This window comes from Gracilinanus agilis, chromosome 5 (genome assembly GCF_016433145.1).
Source record: "Gracilinanus agilis isolate LMUSP501 chromosome 5, AgileGrace, whole genome shotgun sequence".
Lineage (NCBI taxonomy): Eukaryota > Metazoa > Chordata > Mammalia > Didelphimorphia > Didelphidae > Gracilinanus > Gracilinanus agilis.
Window position 1 is genome coordinate 179,150,190 of NC_058134.1, and position 17,608 is coordinate 179,167,797.

The following is a 17,608-nucleotide window of genomic DNA, read 5'->3' on the forward strand; positions in this document are numbered from 1 at the left end:
GAACACAACTTTCATTAACTACTATGCAAAGATTAGACATTTTGTCAGAAAGAAAAAATACAGCAGCAATATAATAGATGGGCTGCAGTGATTTATAAGGAAATAATTCCATCAAGGGTTGTAGTTGTTTTTTAATGTCAACCAAAGCCACAGTTAGACATCATACAAATCATTTTGGCTTTGGTTTGAAGTATGGGGCTCAGCATACTTCTATGAGTGATGTGTGTAAATGATGCTTTAAAAAAAAGCAAAATTCAAATCAGTCACATACACACACACAAATTTCCACTCACGCCAATTTGATGATGAAATTTTGATATTTTCTGGATTATAGTTTATTATGGCTATCCCCTTTGTGATCTGTGAAACAATAGGGTACAACTGTGTGTATATATATATATATGTGTGTGTGTGTGTGTGTATATATATCTATATATAAAATATATATAAGCACTTTGATGCTACCAAAAAAAACCCTCACCCCCAAAACCCAAAAGACTAAATACTCAAAAAATGAAATGAGTCATGTCCTAAGTGAAAATTAATTCCCCATACAGCATTTTTTGGTTGTTTTGTTGTTAATATTGCTTTATTTTATGTTAGTTTTTCTTCTAAAAATGGGGTCATTCTCTTCATCTGCATGCTGCTACTTTTCATGATTCTAAGCAACATTGATCAGAGAGTATTTTTTTCTTTATAGAGTATCCAGAATGAGACATTGCATTATTTACATCACTTCAATATGGGAATTTAGGCATTAGGGAAATTGAGATTTATTTCAACTTATAGTTTGGGGAATACTCAAATAATTGGTATTTCTACCTTTTCTTGGTATTATATAGATTTGATTTATGGATCTGGATTTCTTTATTACTAATCAATATTTAACAAATTTTAATATATGTAACTATATAATAATTCATAAATAATAAATCAACATTTTAATCAATAATATTATTATTAACCAACTATGGATTTGAATTCTTTATCATTTAAAAGTGCATTAACTACTTTATTTGCCATTATTTATACTTCTCTCACCTCCACCTAGGTCACCAAAGTCTCACTAAGGGTAGGATGGATCATCTGCATGGAATAAGGCCTTAGAAGAGTATATCTTATTCAGTAGGAGGGGTTTATTAAATGCAAGGGTAAGCTGAGGGAAGAGGATTAAGGTCTGGGAAACTGTTGCTAAGGGTGAAGGCCAGTGGTGGCAGAGGGTCTCAGAAGGTAGGGTCAGGCTGAGGGAACCAGCACCTCAGCGAGGGATAAATTCCACTGCCCTGATGTAGAGTGGTCTAGCAGGTTAACAAATGAGGGTAATGGCTTGGTTTAGGGGTGTCCCTGCCTGCCTAAGTAAACTAATTTCCCACGTTCTCCTCCCACCAAGTTCTCTCCTCCCAGGTCCCAAGGGGAGATACAGGGGATAGCAGGATGACAGAGGAAGTCAAGGAAATCAGAACCCCACAGTTGGTGGTCCAGGGATAATTATAGTACCAGCTCCAAAGGTTTGGCTGTGAGACCAGCAGCTGGCTGGGTCAACATTCCCATTCTGTTTCCCTAACTGCCAGGATTGCTCCTGGTGATTTTGCAAATGCAAGAGATTCTTGCATCAATCCTGCATTACAAGAGAGATGACCAAATACCTATTGAAATAATGTTTTAAATTACCTTTGGATGTATAATAAAGCCAATTCTCTCAACCTCTTTGCCTAAGGAATATCTGAGAACCCTTCCTTCCATTTAGCTGCAACTTTCCTTTGCCTTCTGACTTAATTTATAACAAGAATGTCAGACTAGTGATGCCATTCCTCCTTTTCCTTTGGAAAAGACTCTCACATTTAGAGTAGCAGCTCCTAAGTTAATGTTTATTGACAGCCAAAAAGTTGTGTGATTCTTAACAGCTTCTGTCCCTTTTGTAGCCACTTTGCAATGGCCACTGCAGAAATAGAAGTGGTCTGTGGGGCACCACAAGACATTGGGTATTTGCTTCATGGTTTGCCTTGGCCCAGGAATCAATCAATTAATGTTTATTAGGTACCTCCTATGTGCTAGTCACTATGCTAAGCCCTGGGGATGCAAAAATGCAAAAGATAGTCCCTGCCCTCCTGGAGCTCACAATAAAGATGTAATAAATATATAAAAACAAGTTGAATTCAGGAAAAATAGGAAATAATTAACAGAGGAAAGGCACTAGAACTAAGATGGGTTGGAAAAGTCTTCCTATAAAAGATAGGAAAAAGAAAGATTTTAGCTGCGACTTAAAGGAAGCCATGGGAGTCAGTAGGTGTAATTGGGGAAGGACAATATTCCAGGTATGGGGAACAGCCAGAGACAATGCCCAGAACTTTAGAGATGGAGTGGCCAAGAGGCCAGTGTCAGTGGATCAGAGTACATGGTAGAAGTAAGATGGAAGAAGACTGGAAAAGTAGAATGGGGCTAAGCTATATGAGGATTAGAGCTTTTTATATTTGCACCTTAGAGGTAATAGAGAGCAACTGCAGTTGCTTGTGTGCACATGTGTGTTGGTGGTGAGCCCCAAAACTCAATTTTACATGGCTTTCTAGGGCTAGGTGGTGCAGTGGAGAGAGCGCTGGACTAGGAGTCAGGAAGAATCATCTTTCTGAGTTTAACAGGCACTTCTGGTGTGACCCTGGGCAGATTGATGAACTCTGTCTCAGCTGTTGCTCTGGAGGAGGAAATGGCAAACCATTCCAGTATCTATGCCAAGAAAATCCCAAATGGAGTTACAAAGAGTTGGACCTGACTTAAAAATGACTAAACAACAACAACAAAGGATGATCAGACCTATTCTATTCCTCATAATATCTCCGTGTAGTAAGTACAGCATCCATTTTTCAGAGGTGAAAATTCAGACTCAGAGTTTAAGGGGCTTGCTAAAGTTACAGAGCTAGTAGCACTATTTAGTGGTAGTAATAAACTGAATCACATGATTTTCAGTGAAAAAGTACTTCAGAGGCTCTCTGGTCCAACATATAAAGATAAGAAACTGGATTTGTGATTTTCTTGATTTTGAGATCTCCTGGTCATAGAACTCCCTTTTACCCATGCAGGTTGGCACTTCTGCAATTTATAATCTTAGGGATTTCCTAGAGTACTTGGCAGTTAAGTGACTTGGCGAGGGTCAAACAGCCAGTCTGTGGTAGAGTTAGGTCTTGAACCAAAATCCTCCAGGCTTCACCATCAATTTCTTCTTCACTATCTCAGACTGCCTTTAGCAAGAGCACAAAGAAAGATTCTGCTTGTTCCTTAGGACTTTATGAATGCCATTGATGATTTTCTCTGGGAGATGAGTCCCTCTTACCATTAATGGATAAAGGGAGAACCCCAAAATCAAAACATTGTCTCAGGAGCAGCATATTATAGGGAATAAAAAGGAGGGAAGCCTTGGACTACTTCTGAATAGTGTCTAAATGAGGTACTCAGCCACTCCATAAGGAGTTCTTCTTCCAAGTGACCCTAGAAAACAACTTGGTGCTGTCATCATGGTACTCAACCAGCAAGGTCTCCCCTGAGCCAGCCTGGCAGATTGGCCTAGATCTAGAAGTCTGATTGCACTTTCTGGGTGTCTCTGGAAAACCTGCTATTTATCATTCCAATAGCAGAAACTGGAAGGAAAGGAAACTCTGAGGATTTTAATATAAAAGTAAACATGTTTATAACTAATGGATTCTGTAACCATTCTTGGTAGCTCTATTGGTCTCAGTATCTGAATGATATTCCACTAGCGACTGTGTCAGAAGATTCCTGTAGTCTGTATTTTTATTTTGTTGTCAGATATCACAATAAAATTGCATAAGCAGAAAGGAAACAAGATTCTGGAGAAAGAGAAAGAAAGAGATAATGAAGTTGGAGAGAAATCCCATTTCAAGCTCCAAAACATCAGCAAAAGCTCCGCCGTACCCTAGACTATTCCATTAAAAAATAAATTATATTCTTAATGTAAATACTAATGTACAGGGGATGGTTATGCTGTGCATTGAATAATACTATTAAGGAGTCTATTACAAATACACATTTGCTAATATCCACAATTCTGTAACTCTAAATGTGCAGAGAATAACACTGTTCAGTGTTCCTTTACATCAGCAAAGTAATATCATAATGTGCAATAGCATAAATGTGGCAATAAGATGTTCTTGAATTTTTATATGGGAAATTGTACAAGAATATTGTTGTAGCAATTAGCTAAGGCTACTTGAAGTTAACAGAGGTCTCCAAGCTGCAGGTGGATTAGAGGGAAATTTTAATTGGTGCTCACTAACCAAAGAAGCATGAAATACTTCGGAAAGGGCGCTCACCCACGAGGAGGTGTTCCTTGACCCTTTCCGCGAGAATCTGGGTAGTATTTAACTAATGTACTTGTTTATAAGGGTCCTCTGGGCGGCATCTGTCATGCTTCCCTCTTTCGTGAGGACGAAACTCAACCAGGCCTAAAGACGATTCTTTAAATATTCAAGAAAAGAATTCATTTCAAAGGGCTGATCTGCACATTCCTGGATATCCCTTATGCTACGGGTACTCATCGTCAGCGTGGCAGCCCACTCACACCCACCAACATCGCATCTTTTCACTCCTCTTTGGACATCTGCAGTTTTGCTTCATCGGAGATTGCGGTGTTCAATGACTCATAGCCGTATAGCCTGGGTAATAAAGAGGAATTGCATTGGAGTGATGCAAATAAAAGTTCAACTAGGAAATGTCAGACTTAAAAAGTCATGGAGCAAGAATGAGGGCTAAGCAGATAGATAAGCCCAGTGCTTGCTCTCCTACCCCAGGAACCAGAGGAGACTCCTACCATGGGTGGTTGCTTCTTTGCGTTGGATTTATAGGAAGTCACAGACAAGAATCAAAACATGATATAGAGGTATGAGCTGATTGTGACTTGCTCTGGTTTAGTATCTGTACCAAAGAGGTCCAGTGATGGACTGTTAAACTAAAGGAAAAGATCAATTAGAATGACTATTTAGCCACTCCAGATTCTTACTGCTCCCCCCTCCAATATTTCTTAATATTTTGTTATTTAATTAAAAATTTAAGTATAATATATACATATATGTATATTTAAAATATATTTCTTTACATATATAAGTAGAAAATATATTTATGTTTAAAAAGATATAAATAGAAAATATATTTATATTTAAAAATATATTTCTCATATGTAAATAGAAAATATGTTTATATTTAAAATATATTTCTTCATATATAAATAGAAACTATATTTATATTTAAAATATATTTCTCACATATAAATAGAAAATATATTTATATTTAAAATATATTTCTTCATATATAAATAGAAAATATATTTATATTTTAAAATGTATTTCTCACATATAAATAGAAAATATATTTATATTTAAAATATATTTCTTCATATATAAATAGAAAATATGTTTATATTTAAAATATATAAATAGAAAATATATTTATATTTTAAAATGTATTTCTCACATATAAATAGAAAATATATTTATATTTAAAATATATTTCTTCATATATAAATAGAAAATATGTTTATATTTAAAATATATAAATAGAAAATATATTTATATTTTAAAATGTATTTCTCACATATAAATAGAAAATATATTTATATTTAAAATATATTTCTTCATATATAAATAGAAAATATGTTTATATTTAAAATATATAAATAGAAAATATATTTATATTTAAAAATATATTTCTCACATATAAATAGAAAATATATTTATATTTAAAAATATATTTCTTCATATATAAATAGAAAATATATTTATATCTAAAATATATTTCTTTATATGTATAAATAGAAAATATTTTATTTTAACTTAAATTAATTTAAATATTAAATAAAATGTTATAATTAATTAAATAAAATATATTCAATAAACAATAAAATGTTTATATTAAATATTCAATAAATTATAAAATGTTTATATTAAATAAAATGTTTAAATTAAATATACATGATTATAAATAAAGTAATTAATATTTAATATTCCAGTTCCTTTACTATTCCAACAAATGTATTTTCTTCTACCGAGTCAACCTTCTAAATCTACATGGGATGTTATGCATATTGAAATCCCCTAGTTTAAAGTCAGGGATTGAAGTAGAGAGGAAGATTATGAACCATGTATTGAAATACTTAAGAAAAAAAAAAACAACCCCGTACATGACTGCAACAAGACTTTAGAGTCAATGATTCAGACAGAGAGAATAAACATCTAAGGAAGATAAGTTGCTAAATGATTGTATTGAAGGAAGAGTCTGGATATGACTACAAGGAATAAGGAATTTACTCACTCCTTCTCTTAGCCAGGATGTTGTAGGCACAAAAGAAGGAATACCGAAGAGGGTATCTATGGTGACTCCGTCGTCCCCAAGGAGGCAGGTTTCTATGAATGCCAGAAGCTCTCCAATGAAGAGAAGTTACATAATGATATAAGCAGGATTACAGAAAACATTGTGGGATTTGTGGGCAAAGAAGCTGAGATGGCTAGGGATGAGAGAACAGAGTAAGATAGAAGGAGGGAAGGATTTTTGTCTGGGCAGATGGAGACAATTACAAGGAGAGAGGGACCAGGAGGTAGGAATTTGCCAGTTGTGTGGATTCTGTTTACACACTCTCTCACATATTGCCTTCTCTTTACTTTCACTGCTACCCTTCTTGCAATTATGCTCTCACTCTCTCTCTCTGAACTCTGAGAATACCTAACAGAACTTCCATTCTTTCCGCTCTCTAATTCATCTTTAACAGCAATACCAGATTAATCTTACTTAGGTATAGATAAGGGACAGCTAGGTGACACAGTGCCACATCTGGATTCAAGAAGATTCATCATCCTTAGTTTGAATCTGACCTCAGACACTTACTAGGTAAGTCATATAACCTAGATTGCCTCAGTTTCTTCATCTGTAAAATGAGCTGGGGAAGGGAATTGCAAACCACTCCAATATCTTTGCCAAGAAAATTCAAAATGGGGCCATAAAGAGTCAGACACGACTAAAAACTGACTGAAGAATATATAGATCTGGTTCTAACATTCCTCTATTTAGCCTTCTTTGACTTTCTACTCAAGTGAACAAAACAAATTTCTTAGGCTTCCACAATTCGAGGCTGTTCAAATCATATATGATTTTTCTTCATGTGTTCAATGCTCCAATAAAACTAGTTATTTGCTGTCCACTGTACTTAGTTGGCCCTTTACCTATGCACACGCTGTTCTTTATGATTGGAGCTTTTTCTTCTGTCTCCATTTGCTTTTAACAATCCTTCTCATCTTTTAAAGCCAGTTCAAATGCTGCTTCCTCAATGGAGCCATCTGATATTCCCTTTCCCCCCACTGAGTAATGCTTTTTACTACCTTGGACTTCTCATAGTATTTTGAAACTACTTAATGTACTTAGGTGTCGTTTTGTATTAGACTTGTTTGTGCATGTCATATTCTTCTTCTCTATTTATTTAAACCCTGTATCTCTCCTAGTATCTCACCTAGTGTTCCGCACAAAGTCAGAACTTAATAAATATTTGTTGGGCTTGAATTTCTACCCCATCCTGTTTGGGAGAAAAGGGAACCATGAAATGTGAAAGTACAGACACCTTATAATTGGCATGTCCTAGGGGCAGTGAAGAATATTCTGAGAACAAATACTTTTTGATGCCACATTATAAATAAGCTTATCCTCTTTTGAGGTTCACTTTATCTATCTATATCCGTCCAGCTTCTTGTTGCAGTCATCTGCTAGCCCCAGGTTGTTTTTCCTCTTTTCCTCAAAGACTTCAGCACCTGGTTCATGGTCTTCCTCTTTCTTTCAACATGCTTGAGATGATGTCCCATCAAACACTCTGGCCTCCCAGTTCACCAATTACCTCAATTTCCTTGGTTTACATTTTTTACATCATCTTAGCCATTCATAACTTAAATCTCACAATTACCAATAACATTACTATTTTCATAATCTCAAACTTTAAATTTTTCTCTCTCTCTCACCTTATCTAGTCCTTCTATCTCTTCTGCTGCCTCAGTCCTCCTAAATCTATTATCCATCTTCTCCAGAACTTGCTGTCATTTCAACTCCTCCCTGTTTTTTTCTTCTTGATCACCTCCATTCTGGCCTCTATTCTCCTGATTCACAGTCTTGACTCCATAGTTGACCAGTACAACTATAAGCTACACTCTGCTTGTGAATCCCTTGCCCCCATATCCTATCACCCATTGCTCCCTGAAAAATCCCAAATTCAGATTGATTACACTGTATGTTTTCCTTGCTCCTTTTTTTTTCTTCTGAATACTGGTGGAAGAAGTCACATAACTTCCAGATGAGTGCATAAAAATTTGTTATCTCATCACAATTAGGTCCTCAGTGCTGACTTTTTTTAATCTTCTCTAATTTACTTTCAGAATCCCCACAGTACCTCTTCCAAACTCCTATATAATCATCTTTTTTTTCTTCTTAACAGAAGAACTTGCCTCCTACTTTTTGAGCAAAATAGAAGCTACATCCTATAAGCTCCCTATTTCCTCTACTCTATACCTCAAATTCTATATTTTCCCCTATCATCTTTTTCTTTACCCTTGGCTCTGATGAAGTGGCTATTATCATTGCAAAGACCAATGCCACAACGTGTACCCTTGCTCTCCTTCTGATTGAATAATTCATCTATTGTAATACCTTCTGGTTTGAATTCAACTCTCTTTAAAATTAGTGGCACTTCCGCTTTTCATGATTTCCCAATAATGTGGTAATTTTAGAGCTGCCTTTAGTTTTGAATCTACTTGTGTGTGGATTAAGCTTTTTTTTTTTTTTTTTGCTTGTGTGTGAGAAGCATATTATTGGATCTCATTTTTCAATCCATTTTGTGACTTTTGCACTGTAGTAGAATAATGAAAGTTGCAAAAGATTAATTTAGGTTGGATGTCAACAGTAACCAGAAGCAATTTGTTAAGCACTTCTATGTGCTACACACTATGCTAAGCACTGGGGATACCAAGAAACACAAAAACAATCTCTGTCCTCAAATGATCACAATTCAGTGGGAGAGAAAGCATATAAACATAGACATAATATATACAAGTTAAACTGGATATAATCCCAGAGGAGACACTAGAATTAAGAAGATGTTGCAGAAAGTGAGATTTTAGATGAGAATTAAAGAAAAATACACAAGCTAGAAAACAGAGACAACAAGGGAAAAATTTTTACATGTAGGAACAATTTGCAAAAATACGTGGAATCAGGATATTGAGGGTCTTGTGCAAGAAATATCAAGGAGAATAGTGCCACTGGGTTATAAAATATGTGAAGGGGAGTAATGTGTGAGAAGAATGAAAAGGTATAAAGGATTGTAAGAGCTTTAAAAACCAAACAGGGAAAAACTCCTTAAAGCCCTTCATACTTAATCCTGGTGTTGTTGTTGTTGTTTTTAATAGGAGGGTGATATTATCAGATCTATTCTTTAGTTACTTCAGTTTGCTAAGTGAAAGATGGACTGAGTGGTAATAGACTTGAGGCAGATAGACCAACCAGATACTGCAATAGTCTAGACATAAGGTGGTAAGGACAGATGCCAGTGTCATTACAGTGTCAGAGGAAAGAAAGGGGCACATACCAGAGAAGTGGGGAAGACTTAAGCAACTGATAAAACAGCAAAAGATTGGAAATGGAAGTGATGGTGATGGATAATGAGGAGATAAAGATATTGCCAGGTGGGAATCTGAGTAACTCAGAGAATGGCAATACTGTCAGCAGCAAGGAATTTCATTAAAGAGAATGACAATGAGGAGGCAACATACCAAAATTTATGAGGTATAGCCAAAGCAGTACTTAGGGGACAACAGAGAAAAAACAGATAAATGAATTAGGCATGCAACTGAAAATAAAGAACAAATTAAAAATTCTCAATTGAAGACTAAATTGGAAATCCTAAAAATCAAAGGAAAAATTAATACAATTGAAAGTAAAAAAGAAAAAGCCTTTGACAAAATTCAACACCCATTCCTATTGAAAACACTAGAAAGTATAGGAATAGAAGGGCCTTTCCTAAAAATAATAAACAGTATATATCTAAAACCATCAGCAAGCATCATCTGCAATGGGGATACATTAGAAGTATTCCCAATAAGATCAGGAGTGAAACAAGGATGCCCATTATCACCTCTATTATTTAACATAGTACTAGAAACACTAGCAGTAGCAATTAGAGAAGAAAAAGAAATTGAAGGTATTAAATAGGCAATGAGGAGACTAAGCTACCACTCTTTGCAGATGATATAATGGTCTACTTAAAAAATCCTAGTGAATCAACTAAAAAGCTAGTAGAAATAATCAACAACTTTAGCAAAGTTGCAGGATACAAAATAAATGGACATAAATCATCAGCATTTCTATATATTTCCAAAACATCACAGCAGCAAGAGGTAGAAAGAGAAACACCATTTAAAATCACCCCAGACAATATAAAATACTCAGGAATCTATCTACCAAAACAAACACAGCAATTATATGAACACAACTACAAAACACTTTCCAAACAATTAAAACTAGATCTAAACAATTGGAAAAACATTGATTGCTTATGGGTAGGACAAGCTAACATAATAAAAATGACCATTCTACCCAAATTAATTTACTTATTTAGTGCCATACCTATCAAACTACCAATTAACTTTTTTACTAAATTAGAAAAAAACTATAACAAAGTTCATTTGGAAGAACAAAAGATCAAGAATATCAAGGGAAATAATGAAAAGAAACTTGAAGGAAGGTGGCCTAGCAGTACCAGATATTAAGCTATACTATAAAGCAGTGGTCATCAAAACAATATGGTACTGGCTAAGAGACAGAAGGGAGGATCAGTGGAATAGAAATGGAGTAAGTGATGTCAGCAGGACAGCGTATGATAAACCCAAAGAGCCCAACTTTGGGGACAAAAATACACTATTCGACAAAAACTGCTTGGAAAATTGGAAAACAATATGGGAGAGAATAGGTTTAGATCAACATCTCACACCTGACACCAGTGGTTCCCAAACTTTTTTGGCCTACTGTCCCCTTTCCAGAAAAAAAATATTACTTAGCCCCCAGGAAATTAATTTAAAAAAAATTTAATAGCAATTAATAGGAAAGATAAATGCACCTGTGGCCATCACTGCCCTCCTGTATCACTGCTGCACCCACCAAGGGGCAGTGGCGCCTACTTTGGGAATCACTGCCCTACACCAAGATAAATTCCGAATGGGTGAATGACTTGAATATAAAGAAGGAAACTAAGTAAATTAGGTCAACACAGAATAGTGTACTTGTCAGATCTCTAGGAAAGGAAAGATTTTAAAACCAGGCAAGAGTTAGAAAAAATTACAAAATGTAAAATAAATAATTTTTATTATATTAAATTAAAAAGGTTTTGCACAAACAAAAACAATGCAACCAAAATAAGAAGGAAAACAACAAACTGGGAAAAAATATTTATAATAAAAAATTCTGACAGGGGTCTATTACTCAAATATAAAAGGAACTAAATCGATTGTGTAAAAAACCAAGCCATTCCCCAATTGATAAATGAGCAAGGGACATGAATAGGCAATTTTCAGATAAAGAAATCAAAACTATCAATAAGCACATGAGAAGGTGTTCTAAATCTCTAATAATTAGAGAAATGCAAATCAAAACAACTCTGAGATATCACCTCATACCTAGCAGATTGGCTAAAATGATAGCAGGGGAGAGTAATGAATGTTGGAGGGGATGTGGCAAAACTGGGCCATTAATGCATTGTTGGTGGAGTTGTGAACTGATCCAACCATTCTGGATGGCAATTTGGAATTATGACCAAAGAGCACTAAAAGAATGCCTGCCCTTTGATCCAGTCATACCATTGTTGGGTTTGTACCCCAAAGAGATCATAAATAAACAGACTTGTAGAAAAATATTTGTAGCTGTGCTTTTTGTGGTGGCAACAAACTGGAAAAGGAAGATATGTCCTTCAATTGGGGAATGGCTGAACAAACTGTGGTATATGCGGGTGATGGAATACTACTGTGCTCAAAGGAATAATAAACTGGAGGAATTCCATGTGAACTGGAAAGACCTCCAGGAATTGATGCAGAGCGAAAGGAGCAGAGCCAGAAGAACATTGTACACAGTGACCAATACACTGTGGTAAAATAGAATGTAATGGACTTCTGTACTGGCAGCAATGCAATGATCCAGGACAATTCTGAGGGATTTATGGAAAAGAACTCTACCCACATTCAGAGGAAGAACTACAGGAATGGAAACAGAAGAAAAACAACTGCTTGAACACATGGGTTGATGCGGACATGATTGGGGATGTAGACTTGAAAGGGCTACACCAATGCAACTGTCAATAATATGTAAATAAGTCTTGATTCATGACACATTTTAAAAGCAGTGGAAATGTGAGTTGGCTATGGGGGTAGTTGTTTGGGGGGGTTAAGGGGAAAGTAAGAACATGAATCATGTAACCATGGAAAATTTTTCTAGAAAATTTTAAAAATTTTAAAAAAGAAAGTAATAAAACTATTGAACTTATAAATAAATGAGGAGTTGGATTTATAAAAAAAACAACAAAATAAATAGAGCATTGTTTAATTTGATTATAAAAAGGAAAAGACAAAAATCAAATTACCAGTATCAAAAGTGAAAAGGGTAAATTCACCACTAATGAAGAGGAAATTAAAGTAATCATTAAGAGCAATTTTGCCAAATTACATGATAATAAATCTGACAATCTAGGTGAAATGGATGAATATTTACATAAAACATAAATATCCAGATAGACAAAAGAGGAAATAGAATACTTAAATAACCTCATATCAGAAAAAGAAATTGAACAAGCCATCAAAAAACTCTCTAAGAAAAATCCCCAGAGCCAAATGGATTCACAAGTGAATTCTACCAAACATTTAAAGAACAATTAATCTGTATACCATATAAACATTTTGGCAAAAACTACCAAATTCTTTTTGTGACAGTGCCAATACCTAAGCCAGGTGGACCAAAAACAGAGAAAGAAAGTTACAGAATAATTTCTTTAGTGAATATTAATGCAAAAATCTTAAATAAAATACTAGCAACGAGACTACAGCAACATATCACAAGGATCATTCATTATGACCAGGTTGTATTTATACTAGGAATGCAGGGTTGGTTTACTATTAGGAAAGCTATCAGCATTATTGACCATATCAATAAAAATAATCAAAATCACATGATTATCTCAATAGACTCAAAAAAAAGCCTTTGACAAAATTTAAAACAATAAATAAATGTAGATAGGAAATCACTTTTTTCTTCTATCTCTATTTGGGGAAAAATCACCAGAGAGAAAGATTTGGGCTATATTTAAAAAGAGAATTGGTGGGGGTAGCTGGGTAGCTCAGTGGATTGAGAGCCAGGCCTAGAGATAGGAGGTACTAGGTTCAAATCTGACCTCAGATACTTCCCAGCTGTGTGACCCTGGGCAAGTCACTTGACCTCCATTGCCTAAAAAAAGAGAGAGAGAGAGAGAGAGAGAAAGAAAGAATTGGTCTATTTATTACATAAGACAGAAATTGTAATGTGATAAAAAAACAAAGCAAAACAAAACACTGGCCTTTGAATCAGAACATCCAGTCTGGATTCTTGTGTTTGCCTATTACTATCGTCTTAAACTTGGGAATCTCATCTAATCTATGGAAGACTCACTCTCTTCATCGCTAAAATGGGGATGGAAATATTTGCTCTAACTACCTCACAGTGTTTTTGTGAGTATTCAATAAAATGATGTTTACAGTACATTGTAAACATAATGCATCACAGACATGTAAAACATTACATTGTTTTCACTCAATTATCCTTCTTACCTGAATATTTCTATTTTATTTTCTTTACTTAAAAAAGATAGTAGCTGGCATGCATTCTAGAACTACACACTCAGGTAAAACATAAACATTTCTGCATTTCACTATTCCAATGTTTGTTGTAATTTTAAGGGGAAAAAAAACAACAACCTTACCTGATACCATTGTTTTCCTGGATTCCTTAGAGCACCAGGTGTAGAATGCAGACTTCCACAAAGACACATCAAAAAAAAAAAAAAAGATTTCTCACCTGAATGGTATTTGAGGACTAGCTTTTCAAATTCAATTTTCGGAGGCTCTAAGAAGATATATCAATTTGGAAATGTGTTATAAGAATAAACATAAGGGGCAGGTATGTGGCTCAGTGGATTGATAGCCAATCCTAGAGATGGGGATTCTGGGTTCAAATCTGGAATCAAACATTTCCTAGCATGGACAAATCACTTAAGCTCTATTGCCTACCCTTACTGCTCTTCTGCCTTGGAACCTATACATAGTATTGGTTCTAAGATGGAAGCTAAGAGTTAAAAAAATAAACATATAAGAATGCCTTACTTTATACAAAAACAGTTATATTATTTTTAAAAAATAAATCATATTTTGATAGCTATAACAAAGCTTCAATTTTAAATGGAACTGTTCTAATTGTTTTAACTTTTAACTGTTAAATAAAAAGTCTTTTTGTACTGTGAATAATTAGCCCTGATTTATTATTTGTACTTCTGCATCTTTGTTTGGGGCATTTCTTATACCAGAGCATGCCTATACAACATTGCCTTTTTACTTCTTAGAGTATTAGAGTATTGACTAAGCCAGTTGTTTGGAGTTGTAATATAAAAGATAGCAAAAATAAACTTGTTTGCTTGACCAAAAAAAAAAAGTAAAGAAAAAGCCTTTGACAAAATATTTGTAAATAAGTAAAGAAAAAGCCTTTGACCCATTCCTATATAAAACACTAGAAAGCATAGGAATAAATGGGCCTTTCCTTAAGAGGATAAATAGAATAGATCTAAAAGCAGCAGTAGATATCATCTGCAATGGGAATAAGTTAGGAGCCTTCCTAATAAGATGAGAGGTGATGTAAGGATGCCCATTATCACCACTATTATTAATATTATACTAAAAATGCTAGTTTTAGCAATAAGAAAAAATAAATTGAAGGAGTTGAAAAAGTAGGCAATGTGGAAACTAAATAATCACTCTTTGAAGATAAGATAATGTTATACTTAGAGAATCCTAGAAAATCAACTATAAAAACCAGTTGAAGTAATTAATAACTGTCACAAAGTTGCAAGATACAAAATAAACTCACATACATCATTAAGATTTCTATATATTACTAACAAAGTCTAGCAGGGAAATATAGGAAAAGAAATTCCATTCAAAATAACTCTATACAGGAGAAAATATGTCAGAATCTACTTGCCAGGACAAACACAGGAATTATATGATTACAATCACAAAACACTTTTCATACCATAATATATAAATAAAGTCAGATCTAAACAATGCTTACATGTAGGCTGAGCTAATATAATTAAAATGACAATTCTATCTAAATTGATTTATTTATTCAGTGCCATACCAAACTACCAAAAAATTACAGAACTAGACAAAATCATAGCAAAATTCAATTGAAAAAATAAAAGATGAAGAATATAGAGGAAATTAATGGGAAAAAAGTAAAGAAGGTAGCCTAGCAGAGCGAGACCTCAAACTGTTCTATAATGCAGTTATCTAAAACAAAACAATCTAGTAATGGATAACAAATGGAGTGGTAGATCAATGGAATGGATGGTTCCCAAACTTTTTTGGCCTGCCGCCCCCTTTCCAGAAAAAAAATGACTTAACACCCCTGGAAATTAATATTTTTAAATTTTAATAGCAATTAATAGGAAAGATAAATGCACTTGTGGCCATCACCACTCCCCTGGATCGCTGCAGCACCCACCAGGGGGTGGTGGCGCCCACTTTGGGAATCACTGGATTAGAGACAAAAGATGTTAGTAATCTAATGTTTGATAAATTCAAAGATCCCAGCTTTTGGAATAAGGACTCATTGTTTAATAAAAACTGCTGGTTAAAACGGAAAACAGTATGGCAGAACCCAGGAATAGCCCAATATCTCACACTCTATACCAATATGAGATCAAAATGGGTATATGATGTAGATGTAAATGGTGATACCCTAAGTAAATAGGGGAATACAGAATAATTTCCCTGTCAGGCTTGTGGAGAAGGGAAGAATTTATGATCAAATAAGAGATAGAGAACCCTACCAGATGTAGAATGAATAATTTCGACTATATTAAATTTTAAAAGTTTTATATAAATGAAACATGCAAACTAGATTAGAAGGAAACAAAAACTGGGGAAAATTTTTACAGTAAATTTCTCTGATTAAGGCCTCATTTTTTAAGTATTTGGATAACTAAATCAAATTGATAATAATACAAATCATTCCCAATTGACAAATGTTTATAAACAGGTAGTTCTCAGATGAAGAGATAAAAACTCTCTATAATCATGAAAAAATGTTTCAAATCTCTGTTGGTCAAAGAAATGCAAATTAAAACAATTCTGAAGTTCTACCTCATACCTATCAGTTTGGCTAACATGACAGTAAAGGAAAGTGATTAATATTGGAGGGGAAATGGCAAAATCGGGACACTAATGCATTGTTGGTAGAGTTGTGAATGGATCTAACCAATCTGGAAGGCAACTTGGAACTATGTCAAACAGTCTATAAAACAGTGCTACCCTTTGATCATGTAATACTACTATTAGGTCTATATCCCAAAGAGATTTTTAAAAAAGAGGGTGGGAAGACCTATTTGTTCCAAAAAAATTATAGCAGTCCTTTTGTGGTGGCAAATAATTGGAAATTGAGGGGATGTTCACAACTGGGGAAGGGTTGAACAAACTGTGGTATATGATGGTGATGGAATATTATTTTGCTATAAGAAATGATGATCAGTTGTGCGTTGGCCATGGGTGGGGGGAGAGCTGGGGGTGAAGGGGAAAGTAGGGGCATAAAGTATGTAAACAGATTAAAAATGAATATTAATAAATGTCTAAGAAAAAAAGAAAAAAAAAGAAATGATGATCAGGATGATTTCAGAAAGAGCTGAAAAAGACTTATATGAAGTTATACAGACTGAAATAAGCAGAATAAGAAGAACATTGTACACAGTGACTGCAATATTGTGGAATGATTGTCTATGAAAAACTTAGTTATTCTCAGTAAAACAATGATCCAGGACAATTCTGAAGTACTTAAAACAAAGAATGGTATCCACCTTCAAAGAAAGAACTTTTGGAGTCGCAATGCAGATCAAAGTGTACTATTTTCCACTTAAATGTATTTGGGTTTTTATTTTAGATTTTAGATTTTATGATTATGATCTTACAAAAATGAACAATATGGAAATATGATTTGAATGATAACATATATAACCCACATCAAATTGCTTAAGACCTCTGGGCAGGGGCAGGAGACAATTTGGTTCATATAACTTCAGAAAAGTTATGCAGAAAATTGTTATTACATGTAATTGGTAAAATAAAATATATGTACATAAAAAACAGCAAAAATCAGCAGGAAAGCTTGGTCCTATCAGCTTTAATTGGGATACAATTAAACCAGATCATCCGAATGCATTTATATGTGAATTGGAGGTAAAACAACAAATAGGCATGAATGTGAAATAGAATTTCAAGTCATTTTGTGAATG